General features: G+C 50.7%; 1 long non-coding RNA gene across 1 annotated transcript in view; it reads right to left on the bottom strand.

Moving 5' to 3' along the window:
• Window positions 1-8177: 8177 nt before the first annotated feature.
• The window catches only part of LOC146808929 (uncharacterized), a 450521-nt gene continuing 444855 nt past the window's right edge, over window positions 8178-13843 (bottom strand). Inside the window, exon 3 of the long non-coding RNA XR_014966283.1 lies at window positions 8178-10304. This is a non-coding gene — a long non-coding RNA (uncharacterized LOC146808929). The remainder of the gene's footprint in view (window positions 10305-13843) is intronic.

Here is a 13843-nt window from a genome sequence, read left to right on the forward strand (position 1 = left end):
TATTGAGGGGCCTGGTGCGTGGCCCCCGAGCTGCGGAGGTTGGCCCGCCCGTTGTGGTTCGCGGATAGACTCCGGCCCATCCGCTCTGGGCCTCCGGAGCACCCCGGCCATCACGGAGGATCACTCCTAGCTGTCGGCAGTCGGATCGGGCTGCGGCGAGAACCCGGGCGGCACGGGGTGAGTGGTGTTCCCCCACTGGGCCTGCTGTCTGTGGATGGGCTTGGGTCCCTGCCCCTCCCCCCGTCGTCTCCAGGTCTGTGTGGGGGTTCGACGATGCTGTCGGACCGCGTGGGGGTGCAGGGGGTGACCGCGGCCTGCAAAGCCTACAGCGTTTCTTGGATGGCACAGGGGCGCATCCTGTCCGCTCCCGGGGGCTTGTCTGTGGCTCTGTGGGGGTGCCATTGAGGACCCGGGCCTTGGGGCATACAGCGATATTGGTGGCCCGTGCAGTGATTTCTGGGACGCCCAGGCAGCATCCTCATCGCCCGCAGGGTTGCTGAGTGACATTGACATTCACCCGCTGGATGGCGTGGAGCAGTGCCACCTGACGCACGAAGGGTAGGGACAATCGGCGACGGCACTCCGACGGCCGCATCGGCAGTTGGATCGAGCTGCGCGGACCGCTGCCGGACAGTAGTGTCGCCCTGGGCTACTTGCGCTGCCCTACTGGGGTGCACAGTGATAGCGCTTGCCCGAGGGTAGGGGGATCACGAGGGTCTACCCGGCTCACCATGACGAGAGATAAAACCAGTGGAGGGTCCTCCAAGCAAAGCACGCTGGACAATTTTGCTGGCCCTGGGGGCTCCGCGGTGGCAGCGGGTGGGGCCCAGGGCACTGTCCCGGACAATGCGGCCCTCCTGGCGGCTATCACCCAGTCCAGGGACGCCTTGGATGCCAAAATAGGGGCAGTGGGCTCAGATGTAATGTTGCTGCGCAAGGACCTGCGAAATGCGGTGGCACGCATCACTGAGACTGAGACGCGGATCTCTGGGGTGGAGGATGTGGTGACTACCCTGCAACAGCGAGTGGCGTCTCTGGAGACTACCCAGCGGGGCTTGGCGTCTAGAGTGGAGGATGCGGAGGGCAGGGCCCGACGTAACAACCTCCGCTTTGATGGTTTTCCGGAAGGATGTGAGTCTGGAAACATGGAGAGGTTTCTCACCCAGTGGCTGGAGAGCTGGCTGCCCCCCGACTCCCTTTCGAAATGCTTTGTGGTGGAGCAGATACATAGAGCCCTGATGCAGAAGCCTCCCCCCCCGGGGCTCGGCCGAGGCCAGTGATTGCGAAACTACTTAACTATCACGATCGAGATGTGATCCTTAAGCAAGCCAGGGCCCACAAACCTTTGCAGTTTAACAATGCCCAGATTCTGATATTCCCGGACTATACCAAACAGACTCAACAACAGCGGCAATCATTCCTTGCGGCTAAGGCCCGCCTGCGGGAACTCAAGCTTCCATATGCGTTGCTCTACCCGGCCCGGCTGCGGGTTGTCTACCGCTCCCGCATGTACTATTTTGACTCTCCGGAGGAGGTTTTCCGTTGGACGGATGAGACGGTGCGGCTGCGCCCTCACTCCCCGCCCGGTAGAGAATCTGACTCATCCTCGAGCGGAGTGGCCCGGAGTGTGCCTGGTGGCCGGGAGAAAGGGTCTCGCCGCTCCAGGTCCAGGAGGCGGTCCAAGTCCGGCGATGCTCCGCAGCGTGGGGGGTCAGCTTTGGATCAAGCGGCACCCGCTGACTGATTCATCTTTGTTCATGCGCATCAAGGACTCTTAGAAATGTTTACAGTGGTCAGAGGAGCTCGATGAGGGCCGACATCTCTGCTGGTTACTCCAGATGGGGATGCGGGCTAAGGGATGATGTGCTGTAGTTTGGGGATCCATTGGCGGGTGGGGGGTGGTACCCCCTGTTGGGGTCTGCCTGCTCTGCCTGCCGCGACAGGTACTTCACCGTTTGAGGTATAGGGTGGGGGTAGGGGGTTGGTTGGGTTGTTCTGGGAACTGTTGTTGTTCTTTTATCGCACTGTCCAATTGCAGGTCGGGGTCGCGCTGTGTGACATGTCTTGGGCTACTGGGGCGCTTCCTGCTTCTGATGTTTTGGCATGGCCGCTACGGCGTGTAGATCGGTGGATTCCTTGGGGTCCCTGCGCATTTTGAGCTGGAATGTCAGAGGGGCGCTAGATGAGATTAAGCGTGGCGCTATCCTTAAGCAGGCTAAACGTGCCGGTGCTGATATCTTGATGTTACAAGAGACACACCTTATGGGGACTAAAGCACTATGCTTCCAGCATTTCGGATATATTCAGGTGTTTCATGCGGGCTTTGTGCGAGGTTCAAGGGGGGTGGCAGTCTTGATCCATAGACGAGTTCCTTACATCCACGTTAGAACGTGGGGTGATGCGCAGGGCAGATATCTTTTCCTACAGGGTACTTTGAGGGGTGAGTCCATGATTTTTGGGAGCGTCTATGCCCCACCGCCGCTGTCCTGGGGTTTTGGTGAGAAACTGGTGACTGTGTGGACAGATATCCCAAAGGGACTGGCAGTGGTTGGTGGGGGCTGGAACGATGTGCTGGATCTTGCTCTTGACAGGCGGAGGCCTGATGGGGCCCCGATGGTTCGCAATCCCACCAAGCTTCATTCCCTCGTGGTGGGCCAGGATTGGGATGACCCTTGGCGTCGGTTGCATGGCGAGACTCCGGGGTTCACCTATCTCTCGGCGGTCCACGACTCCTTCTCTCGTATCGATTATATCTTCGTGTCTCGGGACGACGCTGGCAGGGTGGTGGAGGCCGACATTCTCCCCCGAGGGTTATCTGATCATTCACCGGTGGCCATTACACTGCGTGCTGGCCCTGCGCGAGGACCATTCCAGTGGCGCCTCTCCGTGTGGAACCTCCAACAGGCGGAATATAGGGAACACATGGGGGACACCATAGATCACTATTTGCTGCACAATGTGGGAACGGTTTCGGCGGCGGGTTGGGGTTGATATCTCCTTCTGCGTGGCGGCACGCAGGGCCCGCAGGGAATCTCTTGCTCGGGCAGAGGCGAAGATCGTAGACCTAGAAGCGCGCAATGGAGACGAGGGGGGGGGCGGCTGGTCCGTCGCCAGCTGTTGCTGGCGCAACAGGATCACGCGTCCCTTTTGTTGGACGAAGCACGCCAGGCATGGTTGGCAACCCGCAGCAGGATATATCAGTGGGGGGACAAGTCGAGCAAACTCTTACATAGATTGTGCCAAGGGGCGACAGGCTCCCTTGTCCTCCCGGGTGTAGTTGGACCCAATTGAGTACCGATCTCGGATCCGTCGGCCATCGCAGAAAGTTTCGCGGCCTATTACGCGGACCTCTAAGCTCCCCAAGAATGTCTGCCGGCAGAGGTTATTGCACGATTTTTGGATGATCTTCTACCCAGAACTCTGACTGACGAGGTAAGCGCGGACCTTGATCGCCCATTCTCAGTAGATGAACTAAACTCTACTCTTCAGGAGCTGCAGCCTAGCAAGGCGCCGGGCCCTAATGGATTCCCGAACAAATTCTTTAAACGGTACTTCCAGCAGCTTGGTCCTCATTATTGTAGGGTGGTGGAAGAGGCTAGGGAGGTTGGTCGTTTGCCCAGAGACTGGCGGCATGCTGAGGTGGTGGTTTTCCACAAACCCGGCCGGCCTCCTGAACACCATGCATCCTACCGTCCCATCTTCCTTCTCAACGTCGAGGCTAAGGTTTTTGCCAAGGCGCTTGCTAATCGTCTCCGTCCCCACGTCTCGTCTATTGTTCACCCGGACCAGGCCGGGTTTATGCCTCAGCGGGCGACCGGCCATAATATTCGTAGAGCCCATACAGCAATTGCGGCAGCAGAGAGCTTGGGGGTACGCGCGGCCTTATTGCTTATGGATATGGATCGAGCCTTTGATTCATTGAGCTGGGAATATTTATTCGCCCTCCTACGCAGATAGAATTTAGGACCTCGCTTTCTCTCCTATCTGACTTTGCTTTACACGGACATAACAGCGTCTGTGCGCGTGGCTGGTTCTGTCTCGTCGGTCTTTTCCATTGGTCGAGGCACCAGGCAGGGGTGCCCCCTGTCACCCTATCTTTTCGCCCTGGCAATGGAGCCCCTAGCCGCTTGGGTACTTGTTGATGCGCAGGTGTCAGGGCTTGAATGGGCCAATGGCTTGTCGGATCGTATAGCTTTATATGCAGACGATGTGCTATTCTTTCTTACACAACTGGATAGGACTGGCCCGCGGTTGCTGCGTATCATGCAGGTGTTTGGGGAGACTACCGGCTTGTATATGAATGAGCGTAAGTCTACCCTCTGGGTCCTGGGTGGAGGGACTGACCCTGGAGCCTGGGCCTCCGCGGTGCAGGTGGCGTGTGGGGGGCTGAAATATTTGGGTGTGTTCCTCTCGGACACTCGGTCGATTTCCTGGGAAAAGAACTTGGTGCCGGTATGGAACAGGGTGCGTGAAGATCTTAGAGTTTGGTCCCACATGCCCCTATCTATATATGGCAGCTCGGCCATTTTCAAGATGGTTGCTCTTCCTCGCTTGCTATACTAGCTGCAAAACCATCCATATCCTATCTCCTCGGGTTGGTTCCGCCAGGTTAATGCGACTTTGGGCCAGTTTCTCTGGGGCGGGGGAATCGTTAGGATGGCTCTCCGTACTTGCTTTAAATCCACGTATTGCGGGGGACTCGCTACTTCCGACATTCTCTCGTACTATATGGCCTCCTACCTCTTGGTCCTTAATGAGTGGTGGTATGGCGACAGGTCGGATCCGGCGTATCTTCTAGAGCGCCGGTTAATGGGAGACTATTCACTGCATACGCTGCTTTATTCCGCGCCTTTGAGGCGCTCTTTGCCATGTGTGACACGACTGGTGTTTCAGTTTTGGAGACAGGCTTTGAGGAGGATGGGCTGGTGGAATCGCCTAACACGAGAGACGCCGCTTTGGCAAAATGGAGGCCTGCCGCAGTTGGCGGCCTTGCCCGGCTTCCAGGACTGGGATGCGATTGGGATCTCCACTTTGGGGGACGTCATGAGGGGCTCTGTTCTGAAATCATTTCAGGATTTGCAGCAGGACTTTCAAATGCCGCGCACTCAATTTTTTAAATACTTGCAATTTCGGCATGCTCTCTCTCCTAGCTTGGTGGGTCTGGGGGAGCTAGCCGACTTCAGTCCAATAGAGGTGAACGTTTTCATGGGGGACCTGCGGGACCATAAGATATCAAAAATATACCAGACCCTTGTGACAAACTGCTCCCCATCTTTACAGTGTCTCCGTGGGTTATGGGAGGAGGATGTGGGCCCACTTGAGGAGGAGGACTGGACAGAGGCCCTGGCCTCCCCACGCGGGGCTGCCATCGATATGAGCCTTTGACTTATCCAGTTTAAATACCTCCATAGAGTGTATTTTACTAGAGTTAGACTGTACAGGGCTGGTCTGGTGGCATCCCCGAATTGCCTTCGCTGCTTGCGTGAAGAAGGGACTCTGCTGCATACTATATGGGATTGTTCTGCACTATCTAGGTTCTGGCGGGGTGTACTGGCATGCCTCTCGGAAGTTCTGGGTTGGGATCTCCCGCGGTCTCCTAAACTAGTGCTCCTGCATGTTATGGAGGATATAGGGGTCAATGTCTACAAGCGACACCTGATGCTCCTAGGCTTTACCCTTGCCAAGCGCGACATTGCAAGGGCTTGGAAGGCGACGGCCGCACCCTCCGTATCAGTGTGGAAGGCAAGGCTGGATTTCTGTATGGGCCTTGAGGCTCCCATTTTTCTGGCGCGGGGCTGCCCGCGTAAACATTATAACATCTGGAAACGCTGGGCAGATTACAGGGGATTGGAATTGGAGCCCACTCCAGCGTAGGGATTGTGTGGGTCGTAGTCCTTTCCTCCTTTGTCGTGGGAGGGCATGTAACGTATGAGTATTGGGCGGCGTGGTGCCTTTTGGACATGTTTCATAGCGAGGGTAGAACTGTAGCTCCGAATATACTTGCTGATTTTGCTGGATTGGCTGTGCGATGGGGTGGGGGGTGGGGGATGTTTTTTGTTATTTTGTTTTATTGGGTTGCAATTTATATGCATGTCCCTTCTGTATTTCTTTTTTGTTATTTCATGAGAAAACTGTCAAAGTCAGGATTTTGTCCATTGATACTCCGGGTTACGGAGCTCCGTTGAATGTGTATTTGACAAATAACATTTGTTTACAAAAAAAAATTCTTAAACGTAAATGATATATGCATGGAAGCAATGTTTACAACACATTCATTCCACTAATTGCTATTCTCCTTATTTTACACAGTTTTAGTTAAGGTTACGGTTTCATTTTAATCTCTGTATTCAAGCCTGTTGGAAAACCACTCCCACACTAGAAGGGGTGGTGGTGGTCTTCCGGACACACTGTGGTAGCTTGGCTCGAGTGGTCAGGAATCAGGCTCCGTGCTAAGCATACAACATACCCAAACAATAACCATGCGTGCATCCGTTCCAAAAACGACTCTACACCGTAAAAATTATGAAAATAACTTTCTTTATCTGCTTTTTCTCTTAGTTGCTGATTGGAGAAAATAAATAACAATCACAATATACAAACTTTTTAGAAAGTGCAGGACAAATAAATACTGGCTTAATGATTCAATAAATAGGGGTGATCATAAATACTGAAGGCATAAATAAGAGTGCAATACAGACAGGCAATTAAATATTCTGAGGCAATAAATACTGTAACCAATAAATACTGTGCATCAATAACTACTGTGGACCAATAAATACAGTGGAACAATAAATAGGTTAAATACAATAAATACAGTGCCCCTAATAAATACTTAAAAGCTGACAGTGACACTCATGGAATCAGATCACTTTTGATTCCTAAGGGCTGATTTGGCCCAGGCACAGCTTGTGGGGATGTGGAAGGCTTGGGGGTGTCTACTCCCTGGCTTGGTCAAGGCTGAGGCCTAAACTGAGGTAGATAAAGGGGGGAAATACCAGAGACCTGGCTCTCTCTCTCCACACAACCTCTCTAGATTAGTCCCAGTTCACCCCTGGCACCTTAGAGCAGTCTCTCAGGTCTCCACAGGGCCTAAGGCGCCCTCTACTCCACTTACTGCCCTTTTTCTGATGCTCCGACGCCGCTGGAGTCGTGTCGATGCCGTGAGGCGGTTCCGGTTCGATGTCGGCGGCCTCGGCACAATGTCAGTTCTTTGACGACGCCGGCAGGCGGCTCCGGTCTCGATGTCGGCGGCCTCGGTTCGATCTCGACCTCCGATTCGATGGCGTCGGGCAGTCTTACCCGATGTCGACTTCAGGCGGCTCCGGTCCGATGGCGACCTCGGTTTCGATGACGTCGGCCGGTCTTGCCTCGATGTCGACTTCCGGCGGCTCCGGAGTGCGATCCTCACTCCCGACCTCCGGTGCTCCTCACAGGTTTCCGGCGACTCCGGAGTGCGATCCACACTCCCGACCTCCGTTACCCTTCACCTCGGTCTCCGACGACTCCGGAGGGCGGACTCCACTCCTCCGATGACGCCGCTCACTCGACCTCGGGTGACTTCCTCCTCGACCTCTGGTATTCCTCACGACCTCTGACGGCGCCCTCTCTCGACCTCTGGCGGCTCCGGGTACGACGTCTGCTTTTCCAGTCAGCGCCGCTTCTCCACCTCGGGCTCCAGGTCTTAGGCTACTCGACGTCGGACTTCAGGGAAACCAGCTTCCAGGTCAGGAGTTTGCTGTTCTCTTGTCTCTAAGGCCTGTTCCTGCTGTCCAGGTCCTCAGGATGGTTTTTCTGACTTCTTCCCACACAGGGCTCTAGGCTGGGCTCCGTCAGTAGGGACTAGTATCAAGGGTGGGTTTATGGACCCCACTCCAGGCACAAGTTTCCACCCCTGCTGCTTCACTCCTTCCTCCTTCACGTTTTTGCTGCTCACTCCTCACCAGTCAGGTGCCAACTGCCAGCTCCAACTGCCAACTCTCTGTCTTAGCTTCCCAACATTCTAAACCGCCTCCAACTGTCACAGGGTTCTGGAATGTTCTGGAAGGTGCTAGCAGGTTCCAGTGGATGCTGGTGATGTCACAGGTGGCCACCATTTTGTGCTCCAGGCCTTCAGACAGAAGTTTCAGGGGTAGATAAAATGGCTCCCTGAATCTGCAGCAACACGAAAAAGTCTGGTGGTTCCCAAAAAGGAAAAATTCAAACAGGGTTTGAGGCAAAAGTGGGACAAAATAAATAATGATGAGGAGGGACCACCCAAAGGGCTGACAGGTCTAACAAAGCCATTTTCCTCCGTGTCGGCTTGAGACTGTCTGTGCTTTTCACCAGCTATTCCTGAGCAGTTGGTGTTCATATTTAGCATATTTACAATATTATGCTAAGTGCACTTGCCCCATTAGTCACATTCATAATGTGACATACGTGTGAAAGGTCTGTACTATTTGCTGACTTTTCCTTAACAATTGATGTTATTGTCTGCGTATCTTCAGTATCATGCTGAGTGCACATATCTCAATTATCACATTCGTTGTGTGAGGTGTGTGTGAATCTTTATATGACATGGGCTTGTAGTTCAAGTCAAGGTCATGTTATCCATCGCCAGCCTCCCCATTTGTTCCCTACTGTAGGGGTGATGGGATTAAAAAGGACTTGTCTAGTGTGGCAATATTTCCACAGAGGTGGTTTGGCTGATAAGTATACAGACATAGTGTCCCATTTTCCTTTTACATAATCATAGCTTTGTGTTACTCTGAAAATCCCCCCATCTTACTGCATAGGGTCAGTACATTTCACTGTTATGTGCTAGGGCAATTTCCAATTTCGACATACTGCTCATTCTATTGTGTCCCACACAATTTCTGGCTCAGTGCACACATATTATTGTCCTGTCTCATTAAAACCAGCAATTAAACTGTCAGACACCAAATAAATCTTGTGCTTATCATCTTAACTATTTACTATGAATAAGACATACTGAATCACTTTTCATGTACCGTGTTAAAGGAAAACCATAATAATAATAAGGAATACAATAATAATGCTGGTACATGTCACAAATGTGTGTTGAGTTTCTCATCAGCATTTAGTCCAAATGGAGCCTTCGTTCTTAACCTAATGATGGAACGTGACTCCAAACTTCTTAATTTCTGGACTCCATCTCCACCCCTTTCATCTTTACGTACGCACACTATACCAGAATAGCGCATGCTCTTCCAATCTTTGTCTAGGTGTTGTTTCAGGTGTTTACCCAAGGCATAGTTCTGGTCTTTATTTGACACCGCTCTGATATGTTCCAATATGCACTTCTTGAGCGGCCATATCGTGCTCCCTTTGTATTTTAGCCCGCATTGGCATTCACTTACGTACACCACATAGTTTGTGTCACAAGTTACTCTTTGACTTGTGATATTTTTGTCTTTATAGTCCTGGAATTCCTTCACACCTTTTCTGATTTGGCAGGCCTTGCACTTATCACATCATACAAAGCCATTTATTTGTTTGTCAAGCCATATTTGTGGTTTCATGATAGTGAAGTGACTCCTCACTACTTTATTTTGTAGTGACGGTACTTTTTTGTAGGTGAAATTCAGTCTCATGCTCACTTTATGGCCTATTTCGGGATCTCTGCTCAATAAATTCTAATATTTATTAAAAATATTGTAAATATGTTGCTTCCCCTTACTGAATGTGAGAATGACTCTGTTGTTCTCCTTCAGAGTCTCTTTTTTCTTTTCTTTCTTTTTATTCACCAGTATTTGCATGCGAGATATTGATCTGGCACGTTCTTTGCCCTGTTTTATATCCCTGATTGGATAACCTCTCTTCAGAAATCTCTGTTCAGTTGCTTCAAATTGCTCCAGCATCTCTTTTTCATTAGAGCAATTACGTCTGATCCTGATGAATTCTCCATATGGAATACTATTTTTTGAGGGAGTTGGGGTGGCAACTTGGTCCATGCAAAATGCTGTTAGTAGCCATGGGAATGAAAGAGTCGTTTGTATGGTATTGTCCTCAATACACACCTTTACATCTAAGAATTCTACTTGTTCGGTACTGACATTACTGGTTAACTGTAATCCCCATTCGTTGTTTTAGAGGATATTGAAATACGCATGGAATTCTACATGTGTACCATTCCAAATGATGAGGAGATCATTAATAAATCTCAACCATAGCTCTATTTTCTCTGTGTAACTTTCATTCTCTTCTCTCCAAGCTACGTTCTTCTCCCCCCAACCCACAATCAGGTTGGCGTTGCTTGAAGAGAAGTAATCCCTCATCACTGTTCCACGAATGTGCGAGTACATCTGATGATGAAAAAGAAATACATTGATTTTAAGACATACGTCGATCATGTTAAGTAGCATAGTGGTGTGTTCAGCTTGTACGGTGGAGTGTTCAAGCTTCCTTTACATACACAAATTTGTTACTCCATATGCAGCAGCAGTGAAAGTGATGCTGACAGAAGATGGAGAGAGTGAAGGGTGAGGTGGAAAGAGGAGAAGGTGAAGCAGAGAAAGGAGAGGGTGATTGGTAGGAGAGTTAGTAAGACAGGAAGGAGGTGGGACAGAGAGAGGGAGGATATCAAGAAAGAGGGAAGACGGTGAAGAGAAGGATGGATCAGAAAGATAGAGGAGGATGGAACATAGAGTTAGAGAAGGGTGAAGTGTACACAGAAGGAAGAGGTGGAGAGTAGGAGGTTGATGCTGAGGTGGAGTAAGAGGAAGGTGAGGTGGAAAGAGAAGGGTGAGGTGGAAAGAGAAGGGTGAGGTTGAGAGAGAGATGGTGAGGGTGAGACAGAGCAAGAGACCGGAGCCAACAAGAAGAAAGGAGGACGAGGTGGAGTGAAAGACGGTGAAGTAAAGAAAGAGGCGGTTAAGATAGGACAAAGAGGGAGCGGTAGGCCAAAGAGCAGGGTGAAGAGGAGAGCACAGCTTGCGAGCCAGATAATATAGGATAGAGAGCAGAACAGATAAAGCACAGATACAACCCTATAGAAATACTAGAACTAGTAAAGAGTAAAACTAGTAGGCACAACCCTATAATAGGCAGATATGTTACTTACCCTCCCTACAAGACTATCCCGCATTTCGAGAGCTAGCTCTTTGGGCACCTGGGAGATGCTAGGCAACTCCATTCATCTTCATGGCTCACCCATGCTTCTTAATGGCCCTCCAGATCCTGAATCCAGGCCTTTGATATATATATATATATATATATATATATATATACACACACATCCCATTAGTGGTCACCAGTAGGTAGTTGTATTTAGGACCTAGTTTCCATAGGAATAGTGTTTTTGGTTTTGCTAATATCTTTGGTGCAGTTTGACGAATCTTCACAAATTTTTTAAAACTAATACGATGTTCACTTCAGCTGATGTCTTGAAAGGTTCGGGGTGATCCGTCTCACGGGGGCAGAGAAAAAAAGGGGGGGTGGTCCCAAAACATGTGTTGCCCCATGTTATTTCCCATAGGAAAACTGAGTAGTGATAAGGTAAAAACTGCTGAACGGATTTACACCAAGTTTGGCAGAAAGCTAGCTCTTGGTCCAGAAAGAGGCCTTTTTGTGATCTGCTGTAAATGAGTAGTTTTACAGATATTAACCCAAATCCAAATTTGTATATCTAGGGGTGAGGATCCGACTGTCCCCATGCTGAAATCTAATTGGCTGCCCACACTTCAACCAGGACGTATTGGCAACCAACTTGGAACTCTGCTTCAGCCGAGTCTATCAAAAAACTTTAAAAATAAAGAAAAGGTGAGGGTGTGGGATCACAAGTGGGGAAACTGGAATAAATATAGAGGGAACATCTGTATCTCTCCGGTGATTGAACTCAGGAAAGAGAGACACCTACCACTGGGAAGGGCAACACAGGAACAATAAACATAGATGATAGAGCGAAGGTTATATCTGAGGGGGGATGCAAGTTCAAAATACATAGTGGGATGGGCTCCGTGGGACGATGGGACATTGAGGTCTCCTAACCCAGGGGAAGGTCATGTTACTAGGATCAGTGGGGGCTGTCTGCGGCTCGGGGGTCGTTGAGGTATTGATGTATGATATGAGAAGGGGGACTAAAAGACTGATAAGGGGTAATGAGTTGGACATCTTCATACTGTCATTGCAACTGTCTTTACTGCTGTCTTGTTTAATAATAAAAAATGTTTTAAAAAAAAATAAAGAAAAGGTAGCAGGGTACGAATACTCTGACCTCCTAGGTGTGGGGGTTCAAAACATATATTTTTTTCAATTTTGCCGCAGAATTGTGGGTAGATCCGCAGATTTGTGGCAAAATTGGAGGAAAAAAACAAGCACGGTCTCTGTCGCACTTGTTTATACCAAACCCCCCGGGTGGGCCAGGTCCCAGGGCATGTAGAGTTTTCTAAATATATTGAAGGGAGTGCACGTGGCCCACCTTCAAGGGCATCTTTATGTCCCGGGGACCACGATCTACCCGAGTCATTTGTTTAAAAGGAGGGGGCCACACGGCCCCTGCTCCTATGGCTTTTAGAAGCCCCGGGGGACACCACCTCCCTGGGGCTAAAATAAACAATATGGAGGGGGTCTGCATAGACCCCTGGCCCCAAGGACTGGCACCTCCCCGGGGCCAAATGCAAAATTAAAATACGGAGGGGGGGCTGCACTATTCCCTTCTGGGCCATATACGGTCCCAGGGACCACCACCTCCCTGAGGCTGGCCCGTGCAGAAGAAAGCAGAGGAGCCATGCAGCCCCCCTCCTTGAGCCATATATGGCCCTGGGGACCGCTCCCCTCAGAGCCGGCTCCTTCTATGTCCCAGGGTGTCCACCCCTGGGACATAGCTGTTTGCTTTTGCTTGGTGGGAGCTGTAACAACTCCTACCAAGCAAATGCAAACACTCTGCTTCCAGCAAACGGGAGATGTCAAACCACTCCTGCTTGTTGGAAGCAGAGTTTTTATCTCTTTCCCTTGTCCGCAGACATGCTGGTAGGCAAAGAGATGAAAGATTGCTCTCGCATTCAGACAGCTGCATTTGCAGTAGATCCCTGTGTGCAACAGAAATGTTGGCTCCTGCAGGAGGCGGAGAGCCAATTGGGACCCAGGGGGCAACGAGGCTCCCCCCGCAGTCCCCATTCGGCAAACTGGGTGCCCTGGGAGATATGGCTGGGTCCTGGGGGGTGGAGCTCTCGGTTGAAATTGGCCCGGGGAGGAGTTAGTGCTGGACTCTGGGGGATAGGGGGGGTTGGTCCCTGGGGTAGCGCGATCCCCCTCCTCTATTGAATTATGGCCGGGCTCCCCAGGTCCAAAATCGGTCCAGTGAGGGGGGCGCACAGCCAACCTCCCCCAATAAGTCGTGGCCAGCCCAGGGGGATGGGTTCCCCAGGGCTGTTCTGGCTCTGATGCTCATTTCACATAAATTAAACCTCAACAGTAAGCACTTACACATATAAACATAGCAGGTGCCCCGGTTGAAGCTCCAGTACTGTAAAGGGTATATGATCCTAGCTCCTGGGCTGGGCAAAGGCAAAGTAAGTGTGTTTTCAAGGCAATTCCATATTGAAAAACGATCTGAAATCCTTTGTGGAGGTGACTGCATCGATGATCTATTGGAGCACAATTTATATGTGACTGTGATGAGTGGGTTCTTTCTTGTTCTCTCATGGTTCTCCCTTTAAATTGCTAAAAGTATGCAAATGTTAAATGACTGGGATGCTTCCCTCTTTGACCCGCCCACCTTAGTATTATCCAATGGTCTTCCTTCCTTTTGCCAGGATGATGGACAGTTTAACAAGCCCCCCTCCCCCTCCCAGTGCATTTCATGCTGATTTTGGTGAGGAGTCCTTGTTGCCACGGAATATGA

The sequence above is a fragment of the Triturus cristatus genome, chromosome 7, assembly GCF_964204655.1.
Source record: "Triturus cristatus chromosome 7, aTriCri1.1, whole genome shotgun sequence".
In the NCBI taxonomy this organism is placed as follows: domain Eukaryota; kingdom Metazoa; phylum Chordata; class Amphibia; order Caudata; family Salamandridae; genus Triturus; species Triturus cristatus.